Source organism: Pinus tabuliformis, chromosome 1_1 (genome assembly GCF_031772625.1).
Source record: "Pinus tabuliformis cultivar Carrire ecotype Pingquan chromosome 1_1, CPIR1, whole genome shotgun sequence".
Classification (NCBI taxonomy): Eukaryota; Viridiplantae; Streptophyta; class Pinopsida; order Pinales; family Pinaceae; genus Pinus; species Pinus tabuliformis.
The window spans coordinates 316,738,892-316,755,753 of NC_142297.1; positions in this window are offsets into that span (position 1 = coordinate 316,738,892).

A 16,862-nucleotide genomic window follows, 5' to 3' on the forward strand; every position below is an offset into this window, starting at 1 on the left:
CCCTCGGATTCCCCAAAAAACGTCGTTTAGGGCCTCAAAACGGCTCCGGAAGTTCAGGACCCGAAAAACTGCTAAAAATAGTAAGTTGTGCTACAATTAAGGAAACTGAAAATGCTGAGAAAGACAATGGTGGGGGTCCAGGTGGACTTGGCAGGTGGCCACCAATATCCACCTGGATCATGAGGATGGGAGGTCACAAAGTAACTCCGCAAATACGAGAGATTTCTTTGTTTTGGATTTGGTGAATTCCAGATCAAACTCTTGCAAAATTGCTATCCATTTGGAATATTTGCCCCCTAGTAATTGACACGACATAATGTAGGTCATAGGGTTACAATCTGACAAAATGTTAGTTTTGCGAAAGAGTATATAGTGTCAAAGTCTCAGTACTTCTTGAACAGCTGCTAAAGCCAGATTTTCAACATAGGAGTACTTGTTTTTTGTATCATTTAAGTTGCGGCTTAAATAATACACAGGATGTTCTATTCCATTGTCTTCTTGTACTAAAACCATGGCAATGGTTGTATCTATGGCAGCGAGATATAGGTTAAATTCTTTTTGATAGTCAGGAGCATACATTAATGATGCTTTTACTAAGGAATATTTTAAATCATCAAAGGAAGCTTGCACAACCTGATCCCAGTTGAAGGGTACTTATTTTTTCAAAAGATGTATATAACCTTTAGCAAGTTCGACATTATTTGGAATGAACCTCCTTAGAAAGTTTTCTTTCCCTTGGAGTTTCTGAATCTGAAGCAAATTTGAAGGTGGAGGCATGTCTATGATTGCCTAAACTTTACATGGGTCAGGTCGAATTCTGTCCTTAGAAACTACGAAATGAAGTAATCGACCAGAACCAATACAAAACACACACTTGTGTGGATTGAGTCGTATCTTGTAGTGTGGGCAACGTAGAAATATGGCTCTCAAATGCTATGGATGATCAGTCCACTTTCATGAATGAGCCTATGGTTGAACGATGTGCTTGATGTCATGGAAGGCATAGTTCATTGCCCTCTGAAAGATTTCCCCTACATTTTTCAAACTGAAAGGTAGTTTATAGTACGCGAATGTGCCCCATAGACATATAAATGCAGTCTTCAACTGGTCCTGTGGGTGGATATTGATTTGGTTGTATCCAGAAAATCCATCCATGAATGAAAATATTTTGCATCTGGCACATTCATCAATTATCTGGTCGATGAAGGGTGTAGGGTAGTTGTCCTTTCGACATTCTTGATTTACATCCCTATAATCAATGCAGACTCTAATTGTTCCTTGCTTTTTCATCACAGGAACAATATTTGATACCCAATCAGTGGGAGGAACATGGGAAATGAAACTAGCGTGTAAAAGTTTTTCAACTTCTACCTTAATGGCAGCTGCTTTCTTTGGGTGAACCAGTCGAAGCCGTTGTCATATTGGTTTGACATCTGGATACATCTTGATTTCATGTTCAACAATGCTCAAGTCAATGCCTGGAATTTCTTTATATGACCATGCAAAGACATCTCTGAATTCGCGAAAGACAGCGCAGTATATTTCCAGTTCTGAAGTATAATAGGATTTTCCAACGTGAATATTCTCTACAACATTAGGTTTGGTCGAGATATTAATGGCGATAGTTTCCTCAATATTGGACAGATTTTGCTCGGAATCCACTGTATTTATAGTATTTGATGGAAAATCAAAAATTGAAGGATGATTAAGGTCACTCAAATAATCTTTGTTGTTATCTTGAAGGTGGGAACAATGGTGGTAATCTTCCCATGGTGCCTCTCCTATCATCATCGACTGAATGATTCCTTTGTCTGTAGAATGTATATGAGACCAAGGATCGTAAGAGGTGCCATACTCTAGAGACCTGTCTATCCAAACACTCGTTGAGTGTTTATTTGGGTTCGCCGCCCAGGCCCAGAAAATTGATTGCTACAAAGATTCTATGGGGCTTGTGGTCAACACCTAGTGATGATCCACACTATCAAAATGGTCAGAGTTCTTCTTAATCTTTGATGATGTAGAAGATATCATATGACAGGTTTCCACTGTGGCCACTTCCACCATATTACTTGGAGGCGGGAGGGAAAAAAATACCCATTAAGGTAGGGTCTTTTAGTAGACCTACTCTGACATTTTTAAGTGATTGAGAGCTTCCATGGATCAGTGGAATGCTTCCAGTAGCTTGTGAACTGTTGGGGAAAATGTTAGTTGGTCAACGATTGTAATTCCACCTTGGAAGGGAAATCCAATCTTTCTGAAATATGTTGACACAACAGCATCCATAACATAAATCCAGGGCCTTCCTAGTAATATATTGTAGTCAAGGTTTCCATCAATGACCTCAACTTCAATTTCTATTATCTTGCCCCTGAGTTCAACTTCCAAGTTACTTAACTAGTGTCTCCATTTTGTTTCTGGGAAAACTAGTATCTTTTCGATCTGCTGGTCCCACTAGGATTGGCAACTATCTTAGAAACAAACAATCAAAGAAATTTGTGATTTCCTTTATGTATGATAGATAAGAGAGAAGCAAAGGGACCAACCGGATCTTCCGCTTGACTCCTTGCTTGGTTTCTCTCTCCCTTGATAGAGCTTGCAACTCCTCTCTTACTTGTCCCACTTAGAGAATACTTGTAGAGACAAAGTAACAAAACACCATCAAAGCATCTCATTCTATAATATCATAAACAATGCAGAATCAGAAATACATTGAACATACAATTGCATTCACAAATAACAAGATTCACAAATACACAATTGTATGGAGGAAAACTCAAAGAAATTTATTAAAATAGAAGGGAGAATTACAACGCAGCTGTCTGATCCAGCATCATCCTCCCAGCATCAAAGCCCTCTTCACCTCATGAAAAGCAAGATCACCCAACAACACAATGTCTCTTCTCAAAAATAAACCAACAACACTTCCTTACAAATTACAAAATTCCAGCCTCCAGATCTCTCAGATGAGGGATCCATTTATATATGTCTACAAGGGTGTGAGTCATCTCTGGGTTTTTGATTAGTGTCATTCCACTTGTAGTTCTTGGTTCCACTTGGAGATTTCTTTGATCTCTTACCCATCCCTCAGCAAATTCAGGGAGGCATGTGTCATGGGAGAAGTTTCTAAAAGATTCCATGATTATCCACTTAGCAAACTTCCTGAGACATTTGTCCATTCTAGTTCATCGCACCCGATAGAAGGCCTCTTCATTATGCACCGCACCTGGCTAGTGTAGGAGTTAGTATGCATCGCACCGTGACAGTGGAGCACTCAGTATGGTCTAGTTTTGGCCAGTTCTGAGTGGTTTTTCAGGTGGAACTTCTGGGGAATGATGTAAGTAGTTGACTGATCCGGATTTAGACAGGAACACAATAGATTACAGAGATAACCATAAACATAGAGATGCGATAACCATAAATACAGAGATGCAGCAGAAATAATACTTCATTTCATTAATGGAAAATACTGAAATATGCTTACAAACAGAAATGGAAAGAAACCAGCTAGGGCGATGGTAGCTTATCTCTGAGAAGAGATGTGGCGGCTACATGCCTCTGAACTGTTCCGAACTGTGTTACAATGAGGCTCGAAGGCCTATTTATTATTGAGAAACAATGTAAAACCCTTAACATTCCGAAATCTAACCCTAGAAGATGAAACGCCAAATTGTGGGCCCCGTTTGGGTAAATTGGTACATCAATTTCCCGGGGTCGTAACTTTGGCATACGATCTCCGTTTGACGCGTACGATAGCTCGTTAGAAAGATCTATCAGAGTACTACCACTTTGGGAGGCAACGTGGGTCCATGGACCCAGGTTGCCCCAGATTCCCAAAAAAACGTCGTTTAGGGACTCAAAACAGCTCCGGAAGTTCAGGACCCGAAAAACTGCTAAAAATAGTAAGTTGTGCTACAATTAAGGAAACTGAAAATGCTGAGAAAGACAATGGTGGGGGTCCAGGTGGACTTGGCAGGTGGCCACCAATATCCACCTGGATCATTCCTCCCCCCTTAGGAAGCAATGGTCCCCATTGCGTTGAGCTCCTCCATGAGATGAGGAAACTTCTGTTGAACTTGTTCCCTGGTGAGCCACTTGCCTTGCTGAAGGAGTTGGCCTGCTTTGACAACTCGATACAGTTGGATATTCTGTTGGCGAGTGTTCTTGATCTGTGTGTCCATGATCCGATCAGTTGCAGCTTGTTCCATGCAATCTGGATTTAATTCTGTGGGTTTGAGCTGTTCTGCAATGTCAGATGTGTCTAGCAATGGTGGAAAGTATGGCCGAAGGCGGTCCACATTGAACACTGGGTGCAGGCCAAGGAATGGGGGAATGCTGAGCTCAAATGCATTGTCTCCCATAGCCTTAGTAATGGTGTAAGGACCATATCGGAGTGGTCTCAATTTCTGATAGGCTCCAGTAAGGCGCTCCTTTTGCAAATGCAACCAGACTTTGTCGCCCACCTGAAACTTGTGTGGCACCCGGTGTTGATCATGTCGCTGCTTGTACTTGGCATTTGATTTCTCAAGAATGTCATGGACCTACTGGCGAATATGTTGGATGTGCTCAATGAAGCTGGTGGCCTTATCTGTTTCGGACTGGACATGAGCTGAATTCATGTGAGTAGCTGCAAGGGGCATGGCCACATCAATGGGGCATAGTGGCTGGAATCCCAAACCCACCTGAAAAGGGCTATGGCCAGTGGAGCTGTGAAGAGCTCGGTTGTAGCTGTGCTGAACATAGGGGAGGCTCTAGTCCCATGTGCGTGGATGCTTTGAGTTATACATGCGCAGAATGTGCACAATCATCCTATTGACAACCTCTGTCTGGCCATCAGTTTGAGGATGGAAGGCTGTGGACTTCGTAAGTTTGGTGTCCAGCATTGACCATAGACTGGACCAAAATGTGCTGAGAAACCGACTGTCCCGATCTGAGATGATAGACTGTGGGATCCCAAAGTGCACCCACACTCGTTCAAGGAAGAGTTTAGCAGTGTCTTCTGCTGTGATATTCTTCTTGCAGGCCATCATAATGGCCATCTTCGAGAACCTATCGACGACCACAAAAACACAGTCATTTCCATGCTTAGTGGAAGGAAGGCCTGACATGTAATCCATGGAGATGTATTCCCAAGGTCGACTAGGGGTAGGCAACGGGGTATAGAGGCTGTGCTTCTTAATGGTCGGTTTGGCAATGGCACAGGCAGTACATGATCGGATGTACTTCCCAACATCCTGTCGAAGATTCGGCCAATAGAAATAATTTTGCAGTACTGCCACTGTTTTCTCAACCCCGAAATGCCCAGAAGCCCGACTGTAGTGTGCTTCCCAAATCATCTTGGCACGCTCGCTTGAAGGAACACAAAGGTGATCGAGGTGGCATAATAGGGCGTCCTGGAGGTGAAAATCTGCAACATGCCGACCCTCCAAGAGTGTCTGGTATGTGTGGCCGAATTCTGGGTCACTTTTGTAGAGAAGTGGCCAATCAGAAGTCTCGTGCCCACAAGAGTTGAGCACGGTGGTTAGCGCCATGATCGGTGGCCGACTGAGGCAATCTGCAACATTATTGGTGCTGCCCTTTTTATACTTGATATTCAAGTGAAACTGTTGCAGGTATGTAGACCACTTCTGATGGCGATCATTCTGCAATTTCCCTTGGGTCTGTATGAACTGCAGAGGTCGGTGGTCTGTGTGGATGACCGTTTCCTTCCCCAAAATGTAATGCTTCCATTGTCGGCAGGCCTGTACAATGGAATACATCTCTTTATCATAAGTGGGGTACTTCCGGACTGTGTCTGAAAGTGTTTCACTGTGATATGCCACTAGATGTCCATGTTGAGTAAGGACTGCCCCAATAGCATAGTCAGAGGCATCTGTCTCGACCTCAAATGGTTGTTGTAAATTTGGTAACGTGAGCACTGGTGCCGTGCAGAGGCGATCCTTCAACTCCCTGAATGCCTTCTGTTGAGATTCAGACCAAAAGAATTTTCTTTCGCCCCACCCTTGGTGACTTGACTCAAGGGCCAAGAAATATGAGAAAACCCCAACACAAACCTGCGGTAGAAGTTGGCAAGACCTAGAAAGCTGCGGAGCTCTATTAGAGTGGTTGGAGAGGGCCAATCCCGAATGACTTGGATCTTGGCTGGATCGACATGCACCCCCTGCTCATCAATGATGTATCCCAAATACTGAACCTGGGTCATGCCAAAAGTGCATTTCTCCAAATTGGCACATAGCTTGTGTTGCCGCAGTGTTTGGAGAACCTGTCGGATGTGGTGGAGGTGCTCTTCCCAACTCTGGCTGAAGATCAGAATGTCATCCAAGTATACTACTACAAAGGAGTTGGTGAATGGCCGCAAGATGTCATCCATTAGCCTCATAAAGGTTGCAGGAGCATTCGTCAATCCGAAAGGCATGACCAACCATTCGAAGAGGCCCTCCTTGGATTTGAAGGCAGTCTTCCACACATCGGAGGGTTCGATTGGTACCTGGTGATATCCTGACTTCAGATCAATCTTGCTGAAATATTTCGCCCCCTTTAGTTGGTCTAGGAGGTCATCAATCCGCGGGATCGGGTACCTATTACGGACAGTGATCTTGTTCAGCGCCCGATAGTCAATACAGAGTCTCCACGTCCCATCCTTCTTCTGTACCAACACGATCGGGCTCCCACAGGGCGATGAACTCGGACGAATGTGACCTTTCTGCAGGAGCTCCTGAATCTGCCTCTTGATTTCATTGTTCTCCAGAATGGAGCGCCGATAAATTGGTCCATTGGGTAGCGGCGCACCTGGGGTCAGATCGATGGAGTGCTTGACTTGACAGTGCAGAGGAACCCCTACCGGGGAGGTGAAGTTGTCCTCGTACTCCTCCACAACTTTGTCCATCTGTAGTTGTCGTGCAGAGGGACCCCGTTTGGAGGCCGTGGCCACTGTCTTCTTCTTTCCTTGAGGGCGTATCATCAGGAAAACAAATTTCCTGGTTTTGGAAATGATCTTACTGCATTGTTTTGCAGTAATGAAAGAGATGGCGGCAGGTGGTGCTACCTCTGGTATCCTGAACAACTTATTTCCCAATGTAATAATAACAGCACGGGGCCTTGATTCATACACAGCATGTCGCTTCCACAAGTATGGTTGTCCTAGTAATACATCACAAACTTCAAGGGGAGCAATGTCACACAATACCTCATCCGTGAAGGGCTTGATGTTGTATGGAAGGTGACACTGCTGGCTCACGCGAAGATCTCGTCCTTGGTGAAGCCACCCAATGGTGTATGGTTGTGGATGTGCTATGGTCGGTAAGCCCAACCGCTTCACGACCTCTACCGAAATGAGGTTCTTTTGACTCTCGCTATCAACAATGAACTGTATCGGGGAGCCCTTTACCCACATCTGGGAGTGGAAGAGACGCTCCTCCTCCTCTGGATCTTCGGGTTCATTTTTCTGGATCTTTGTGGTAGCAACAGTGGCGCTGGGATCCGCATCAATGATCTGCTTCCCTTTTTCATACCCCTTGTCGGGTTCTGACTCAGAGTCGGAACATGCATCTGATTCTGAAACCTTTAGCTCAGCCACCAGTGACTGCTTGGCCCGACACTCACTTGTGTTGTGAGTGGAGCTCTTATGGAACTCGCACCATTTTCCAGTGTCCTTTCTCGGCTTCGCGACGCTGTTCTTTGCTTGCAGCTTCGGCTGGTTGTCTTGGGTTGTCCCGCCTTGGCTTTGTCCTTTGTTCTGTGGTTTAGGGGTACCTTTCCCCTGCTTTGGATTCGCAGATCCAAAGTCTCGCTTCTTTTGTTTAAACTTCTGCTCGACCTTGACGGCATATCGGTATGCTGCGCCGAGCGAGGGGATGTTTAGGAATTGTATTTCTTCCTGGATGTACTTGTGCAGGCAACCACGGTATTTGAGTATCAAATGTTGCTCCGAATCCTTGATACCCAACTTTGTGCGAAGGGTATGGAAAAGATTGGTGAACTCCGGCACGTCTTGGTCCCTTCCCTGCCGCAGCGTGGTCCACTTTATGTATTCATCCTCATAGCTTCCGACAGGGTAGTACTGCTCCTTGATGGCATCTCGAAATGAATCCCAGGTGGGTGCGGCTGAAAATAGTGAGCCAATACTTTCATCCTTCTGTTCGCAGTAGGTTTCCCACCAGTCCTTGACGTGGGGGGCTGCTTTGAGAAGAGCAAAAACAATCTTTTCCCGACTCGAAAATTCATGAACAGAAAAATAACCCTCTAGCAGATTTAACCGTTTATCTACGGCATCTGCGTCTATCTGACCCTCGAATATGGGGATTTCAAAATTAACTTGTACCTTAAAGGGTGTGGCGTTTCCAGAGTAGCTGCTGGAAGCTGATGCGTTGCTTCTGGGTAGCCGCTGAAGGATCTGGGCAAAGTTGTCCATCATCGCGTTCCGTTGTTGCTCGAGGGCTTCTTCGAGAAAGATTTTGATGGGATCTCCTGCCCCCTCGTATTTCTTCTCGTCCGCCATGGGAGGCCGTCGGGATTTGCGAGGCTGGTCTTGCAAAGGTTCGACCAGTTCAAGCCCTAACTCCTTATATCCCGACCTCGTTGGGAACATGCAAAGAAAAACAGAGAAAAAGCAGACCGCTCTGATACCACTGATCCGGATTTAGACAGGAACGCAATAGATTACAGAGATAACCATAAACACAGAGATGCGATAACCATAAATACAGAGATGCGGCGGAAATAATACTTCATTTCATTAATGGAAAATACTGAAATATTCTTACAAACAGAAATGGAAAGAAACCGGCTAGGGCGATGGTAGCTTATCTCTGAGAAGAGATGTGGCGGCTACATGCCTCTACACTGTTCCGAACTGTGTTACAATGAGGCTCGAAGGCCTATTTATTATTGAGAAACAATGTAAAACCCTTAACATTCCGAAATCTAACCCTAGAAGATGAAACGCCAAATTGTGGGCCCCGTTTGGGTAAATTGGTACATCAATTTCCCAGGGTCGTAACTTTGGCATACGATCTCCGTTTGACGCGTACGATAGCTCGTTAGAAAGATCTATCCGAGTACTACCACTTTGGGATGGACCAATGTTGACCCAGATTCCCAAAAAAACGTCGTTTAGGGCCTCAAAACGGCTCCGGAAGTTCAGGACCCGAAAAACTGCTAAAAATAGTAAGTTGTGCTACAATTAAGGAAACTAAAAATGCTGAGAAAGACAATGGTGGGGGTCCAGGTGGACTTGGCAGGTGGCCACCAATATCCACCTGGATCATTGACTATGATCCTTTAAGGTTGAAACAACACTTTTAGGGGTTAAAAAGCCCTTGGTTTATCGACATATAAGATTGGGGTTGCAGTGCCCAAATATGTCTATAATAGCTAGCTAAGGTTCAATTGGAACTGAACCTTAAAGTCACAGAGCTTGAGTTGAGGGCCCATCCTTCGACTCCACCAGAGGTGAAGGAGTAGCACGAGGCTGTTGTCAAAGATGCAGTAGCAGCTATAGATATCATAGTAAAGGATTACACTGTGCTCTTCGAGCAGTTGCTCGAAGTAGTCGCCAGCCTACAGGAGGATCCCAATGCATAAAGTTTGGAAATAGAGTCATGGAAACTGTAGAAGAGATATCATGAGGTTAAATTGACAGAATGCACCATCGCCATTACACAAATTTTAGTGAAGCTATAGGAAGCAAAGGTGCTTAAAGAGCAGGTGGACACAACACATCACAAGGAAATAGTATTGAAGGCTCAATTGAAGCCCCTGCTAGATGAAGTCTATGTGCTCATGCCACCATTGAAGGAAAACTGGCTAGTCTGCAGGAAACACAATAGAAATTATAGATAGATAGTGCAGGGCCAGTGAGGGAGTAGCTGGTCGAGCTAGTGAAGTAAGTAGCAACACAGTGCACTGCCTGGTATAGGTGGAGCTGGGAGGTCTTCGCAAAAAGATCTCTGCACCAGCAGAGTGTCTCAAGGGCGAGTCACCATGTTTGTGTTGGGGGCCTATTAGGAACGGGTTCTGCTAGAGTCACTTTTGAGGTCAAAAGCCCAAGTTTTGGGGTAGAAAGCCCAAATTGTGTAGAAAAGAATGTAAAGTCTCCACACTTTGTGGTCGCGGAGCATGAAGATGTAAGGAGTCACTAAGGGTTTCCATCCTTCTTTTTTATAACTCATGTTGGCTTTAGAGATCTACCCATGGTCCATGGACCATGGGATTGTATAAAAAGGAAGTCTTAGAATAGTCTAAGGAAGATAGAGATGTTTTAGAAGAGTCATTGATGTAATGGGTCTGTGAGAGATACGAGCGAGAGTCTTAGTGTAGGAAAGAGGCTCTACAGTTGTGTGTGCAGAGGCCTAAGATAAAAGTCTGTAGTTGAGTGCGTGGACCCCTGTAGTTGTGTACGCAGGGTAGTCAGAGGCTGTATTGGAGATCTGAATCATTAACAAATAGAAGTATTCTGGAATTACTTGTGTATTTTACTTCTATTAAATGCATGCGATTATGTTATGTTGAACACTAGGTTTATGCTTTAATGTGATTCTGATCCTTGGATCTATATGTTCCTCTTTGTTATATAAACATAAGTAAAGATATATGTTTACGTGAAGATAATCATAAACACATGTTGAGGGTGTCGATACTTAAGTTAATCTAAGTATAAAAGTAAAAGTAATTACAAAGGCATGTAAGTACCTGAACTACTTAGTTGTGGTATGCGAAGGACAGTCATAGACCTTTGGGGAGGTCTAAAGGACGACTAGAAAAGGTATATCAATAAGCCCTAAAAGGCTTATCGATCTGCACGAAGGCAGAGTTGAAGGTATAAAAGCAACATCAATACCATCTTAGGGTGCAGAAACTTGGCTCCTCCATCCCCCCATACTACTTTTGGTGAGACTTCAGTCCGTGCTCTGCGGATTGATGCCGAAAGGGCCAGTAGTGTAGGGATTTGCTTGGCTAACTAATGTTGAACCTAGGTCAGGGCCCATCAAGCCAACAACTACACGAGAAAATATCGTGGGTGCATTCTTGAGTCCAAATGGTATCATAGTGTATTTAAAACAACCCCATTCTATCACAAAGGTCATTTTGCTCCTATCCTTAAGCGTGATCTAATCTGATGATAACTTGAAAAATCATCAGTGAATGAGTAGGCCTCCTACCCTCCAACATTATCTAATATTTCATCGGTAAAAAACGTTGGGAATGGATCATTGACACAAGCATCATTAAGCTTCTGCAGGTCTATGCAAATCCTTATCTCACTCTTTTGTTTCTTCTCCTAAAACACCATTGGGCTCACCCAATCAGATTCTTCAACTAGTTCTATGATGCCTGCCTCCAGCATCTTATCCAACTCTAGGTGAACCTTTTCCTTGTATTTAGGATTAAGGCAATACAACCTCTGCTTAATAGGCTTTGCATCTAGCTTCAGACTGATCTTCATAATGCCCAAATCTCCAATTATGCCCTTCAAATCTGAAAACATGGTAGGGAATAGATCCTGATATTTGTAGAGTAACTCAACAACTTTATCCACAATAGCGTCGTCCCAATAATCTCCAATCTTTGCAAACTTCGGTTCTACTTCAATTCCAATTTTTACTTGCTTTGTCTTCAATGACACGGTGATATCTGAGTTCTCTATTTGTGGGCCTTCGACTACATGATTCTCTTCTACCTATGGTATATTAATTTTTCTGGGATCTTCATCCTCCCCTTCAGTGGTCACGTTATAGAATTCTAGCGCATAACGCAGCTAGGTGCTCTAGTCTAGTTGGATCCATTCCATGGGTTCTTGCGGCATTCTGAAGATAACTTCCATAATCTCTGTTATGAAACCAGCTCAAGAAAAGATAGAAAAGATAGATCAACACCTTAGAATTCAGCCTCTTCGAGGGGGCAACCTCCTTTACATTACATAAATGAATAATTCTTGGATGATTCAAATTACAAAACCTCCTTTCTATATATAGGAGTCTGAGTCACAATATAATCCAGCCAACCTAACAATAATAATATAAAGCCACAAAAATAGAAATAGAGGGATTCTATGGGGCACAGTAATAACAATATAGGGGAAATAGGGGCGCAACAATATTACCAAGGAGTATAACTACAATAGTAATGGGGTAATCACTAGTATTATAGGGACCCAACATGCCCCTCTCCTTCAAAAAAGTGTTGTCCTCAATTCTTGAGTAGTTCTGGATACTTCTGCATAAAATTCTCATCCTCCCATATGGAATCTTCAGCGGATAAGTTCTTCCACTTGATAAGATACTCTAAAATTGATCGATTTCGTAGCTTTCAAGTTCTTGTTTCTATTACTGCTTCTGGTTCCAATATAATTTTTCCTTCCTCGTCAAGTATTGGCAAATATTGTTTGAATTGGGATCTTGTCACCTATAACCTTCTTTAAACATGAAACATGGAAAACTGGGTGCAATTGAGAAGTTGCAGGAAGCTCCAATTTGTATGCCATAGTACCAATCTTTTGCAACACCTTGTAAGAACCATAATACTTTGGTGATAATTTATTATCCTTCTTAGCATGCTTGCAGGACATTTGCTTATATGGTTGTAGCCGTAGGAATACCCAATCACCTACATCAAAACTTCTTTCACTACGATGTTGATCTGCCTGTTGTTTCATTCTATTTTGTACCAACACGAGGTTATACTTTAAGAGTTGGAGGACTTGTTGTTGATGTTTGATGTGATGTTCCACTGCCTGAACCTTAGAATTTTCTCTTAAATATGATGTGATGGATGGTGGTTGATACACATAAAGTGCCATATATGGGGTCATTTTTGTTGTTGTATGGAAGGAAGTGTTATACCACCATTCAGCCAGAGGCAACCATTTGACCCATTGTGTCTGTTTATCAGATACAAAGAAACGAAGATATCCTTCCAAACATTTGTTTACTATCTCAGTTTTCCCATCAAATTGAGGATGATAAGATGAGCTATGATCTAGCTGAGTACCAAGACAAGAAAATAATTCTGTCCAAAAATTTCCAGTGAAAATGGGATCTCTGTCACTTACAATAATCTTTGGGTTTCCATTTAGCTTTTGAATTGTTTCCATAAATGCAGTAGAAACTGTATTGGCTTTAAATGGATGTGATAATGCACAAAAGTGTGCATACTTGGTAAGTCTGTCAACTACCACCATGATGACACTCTTTCCCTTAGACTTGGGTAAACCTGTGATAAAATCCATTGAAACCTCCTGCCAATGTTGGCTTGGAATGGATAAAGGTTGTAATAGACCCGGTGTCTTAATTGTTTCAACTTTATTTTGTTGGCAAACCAAACATTCCGCCACAAACTTTTGAATATCTGATTTAAGGCCATCCCGAAAAAAATACTTCTTAACCCTGTGGTAAGTTTTTAAAAATCCTGAGTGCCCTCCTGAGGGAGAAGTGTGAAATTCCATCAGAATCTTTTGTTTTAGCTGGAAATTCTTACAAAGGTATAAGCGATCTTTGTACCATAACGAATCATTTTGCCAGCTAAATGTATCAGACGTACTGGAATCTTGTTGTAACTTTTGAATAAGTGCCCACACTTCTTTGTCATTCTTCCATTCGTCCCTTGCTTCGTTTATCCAATCTGGTTGGATAATAGAAATGGCGCACAACAATGCTTCCACATCCTCATCCTTTCTTTAGAGTGCATCTTCCACCACATTTTGCTTCCCTTTTTTGTAGATGATTTCAAAGTCATAACCCAACATCTTTGTGACCCACTTTTGTTGCTCTTCAGAGAATAATATTTGTTCTAAAAAGTATTTAAGGCTATCATGATCCGTTTTTACCTTGAAGTGTCTTCCCATTAGGTAGGTTCTCCATTTCTTAAGTGCATGGAGTATTGCCAACTTTTCCTTCTCATAAATAGCTTTGCTTAAAAACTTTCCCCTGATTGGACGAATTTCAAAAGCAATGGGTCTTTCATCTTGCATTAGAACAGCACCAATTCCATTTCCTGGAGCATCACATTCCACAATAAAGGTTTTTGTGAAGTCCAGTGTAGCTAAGACTTGTGCTTGGCACATTGCCTCTTTAATATGTTCAAAGGCCTTTGTTGCTTACAGAGTCCATGAAAATGCATCTTTCTTCAATAATGTTGTTAGAGGTGCTGCTATTCTCCCATAATTCTTAACAAACTTGCGATAATACCCTGTCAACTCAAGAAATCCTCGCAGATGCTTTATGGATGTGGGGATTTTCCATTCCTTAATGGATTTAATTTTGCTAGGGTCTTCCTTAACTCCTTCATAAGATACAATATGACCCACATATTCCACCTCCTAGACTCCAAAGAAACATTTGGATCTTTTTGCATATAATTGTTTCTCCTCCAATAGTTGTAGCACCCTGCCAACATGTTCAACATGATTCTTCCAAGACTTGCTATAGATTAGTATATCATCAAAAAATGCTAACACAAATTTTCTAAGGAATGGTTTGAAAATTGAATTCATCAAACCTTGAAATGTTGAAGGTGCATTGTAAGGCCAAAAGGCATGACCAAAAATTCATAATGACCCTCCTGAGTTCTAAATGTTGTTTTTGGAATGTCTTTAGTCTTCATTCTGATTTGATGATATCCTGAACGAAGATCCAACTTGGTGAAGTAAATTGATCCATGCAATTCATCCAGTAATTCATCAATGACAGGTATGGGGAACTTATCTTTAATAGTGAGCTTGTTGAGCTCCCTATAATCCAGACACATGCACCATGATCCATCCTTCTTGTGCACCAATACTACTGGAGCAGAGAAAGAATTTTGACTCGATTGAATTATACCAGCCTCTAGCATTTCTGCAACCATACGTTCAATTTCACTCTTTTGGACATAGGGATATCTGTATGGCCTGATGTTTGGAGGAACACTTCCTGGAATCAGATGAATAACATGATCATGATCACGCATAGGTGAGAGACCTTTGGGAGTCTCAAATACCTTGGAATGCTTGTCCAGGACTTTTTGGATATCTGGAGAAATAGATGATTCTGATGTGGAAACATCTAGTGAGCATAATTGTGCAATTACACCTCTTTGCCCCTTTTCTAGAAGCTTTTTCATACCATTAGAGCTGATTATCTTTCTTGGTTTCCCTGCAATATCCCTTAATTCAACTTCCTTTCCTTCCGTAGAAAATTTGATGAAAAGTTCTTGAAAATTAAAAGCTATTGTACCCAAGGATTGTAGCCATTGGACTCCCAGTATAACATCAGCACCTCCCATTGGAATGGAAAGCATTGGGCTAGTCAATACATATTCTCCCATGGATAACTTGATATTATGGCACTTTCCAGAGCAATTTGTTGTTCCTCCATTTGTAATCATTGTTACACAGTAATTTGTCATTGTCTCCCTATCAGTCACCCTACTGTGTTAGGAGTTCACAATAATCAAGTTCATGCCTTCTGAACTGGCCAAAAAACCCACTTTCCCAAAGTTTTCCTCATCAACGCGTCTGTTTCTAAAATACCCGCGCTGACTGGTGTTTCATAACAGACCGCGTGCGCTGCCAGCGCGGAAGCACACAACCTTTCCGCGCTGGTCGAATTTCTTGACCAGCGCAGCCTCTGTTTGTATTAACCTGCGCTGACAACAGCTTGACCGTTATTGCCTTGCGACGTCAGCACGCCAGACCAGTTATGCACCCGCGCTGATCCAGTTTGGGCGAATTTGTTCCAACAGCCAGCCTTCCAGATAACTCCAGACTTGGTTGTTGGCTTTTTGAGTATCGCCTCCCTTCTATGGCATGTCTGTTCGACCCTTTTCAACTACTTCCCTTGAAGATAAGCTTGTTCTCCCACCATTCATGGGGACTCCTTCTCTATATAAACCTCCACCATTACCATGAGCATCTAGTTTGCATAGTGTGGAATTCATAGTGCTTGGATTGCTGCTGTTAGTAGGTTATTGGTGTGACAAGTGTGGTTTTGTTAGAGGAAGCCCAAGGAAGGTTGTGAGTGTTGCTTGTGTGAGAGAGAGATTTTGTGTTGGGAGAATCCATTTCCAAAGGTGAATGCTTATGAGACTTGCTGTCTGGACCCTCAAGAGAAGGACTCAGCGTCAGAACATTGGTTGTACCTTTCTCTGTTATTGATTTAATAATAGATGACTACTGTTATGGTTCCATTCTCGTTTATCTTGCAATGGTTAATGTGAATTACATCTTTTCTGACTGATGTATAATTTCTTTTATTAGATTTCATGCTTGTGTTTGTCTGTCTCTTCGTGTGTGCAGGTATCTATTCACGGAGATCGTGGTAGATCGTGACCGGCTGGAGCGAAGGAGCGAGAGTAGCATCTCTTCATCAAACGATAGCGTTGGAATCCAAGTAGGTGTTCTTTGCCTCTTGTTTAATTGCAATTAGGAACTTGCATAGTAGCACTGATTGATTGTTTCTAGTCCCATTCTGGGCTAGTAGGGATCACCTCTATCCATAGAGGGGATTTGCCTCTCCAACAATTTGGCGACTCCGCTGGGGAGTTCAGCCTTTTGTCTCTTGTGTCCATTTTTGTGATTGAATTTGATTATTCTCTCTTTTCGAAATTGGGGATTAGTTCTCTGTTTTTAGTCCTCCTGGTTCAATCTGGGAAGTGTCTTAATTATTTGAAGAGTTCTGGCCTTGGTTTGGGAGTTTTTTGGCTTGTTTTTGCCTCTTTTTTCACCTCAGCGCGTTTTTTATCAAAACAGTTGTGCTGACAGCGCATAGCTGTTTCTTTAAACCTGTTGTCATCGCGCTTGTACGTAAAACAGTCGCGACGGTTCTGAAATCGAACCAGCGCGCTTTATCCGTGTCCTTCCGCGCTGACAGCGCCAAGTTGCTACGCGTGAC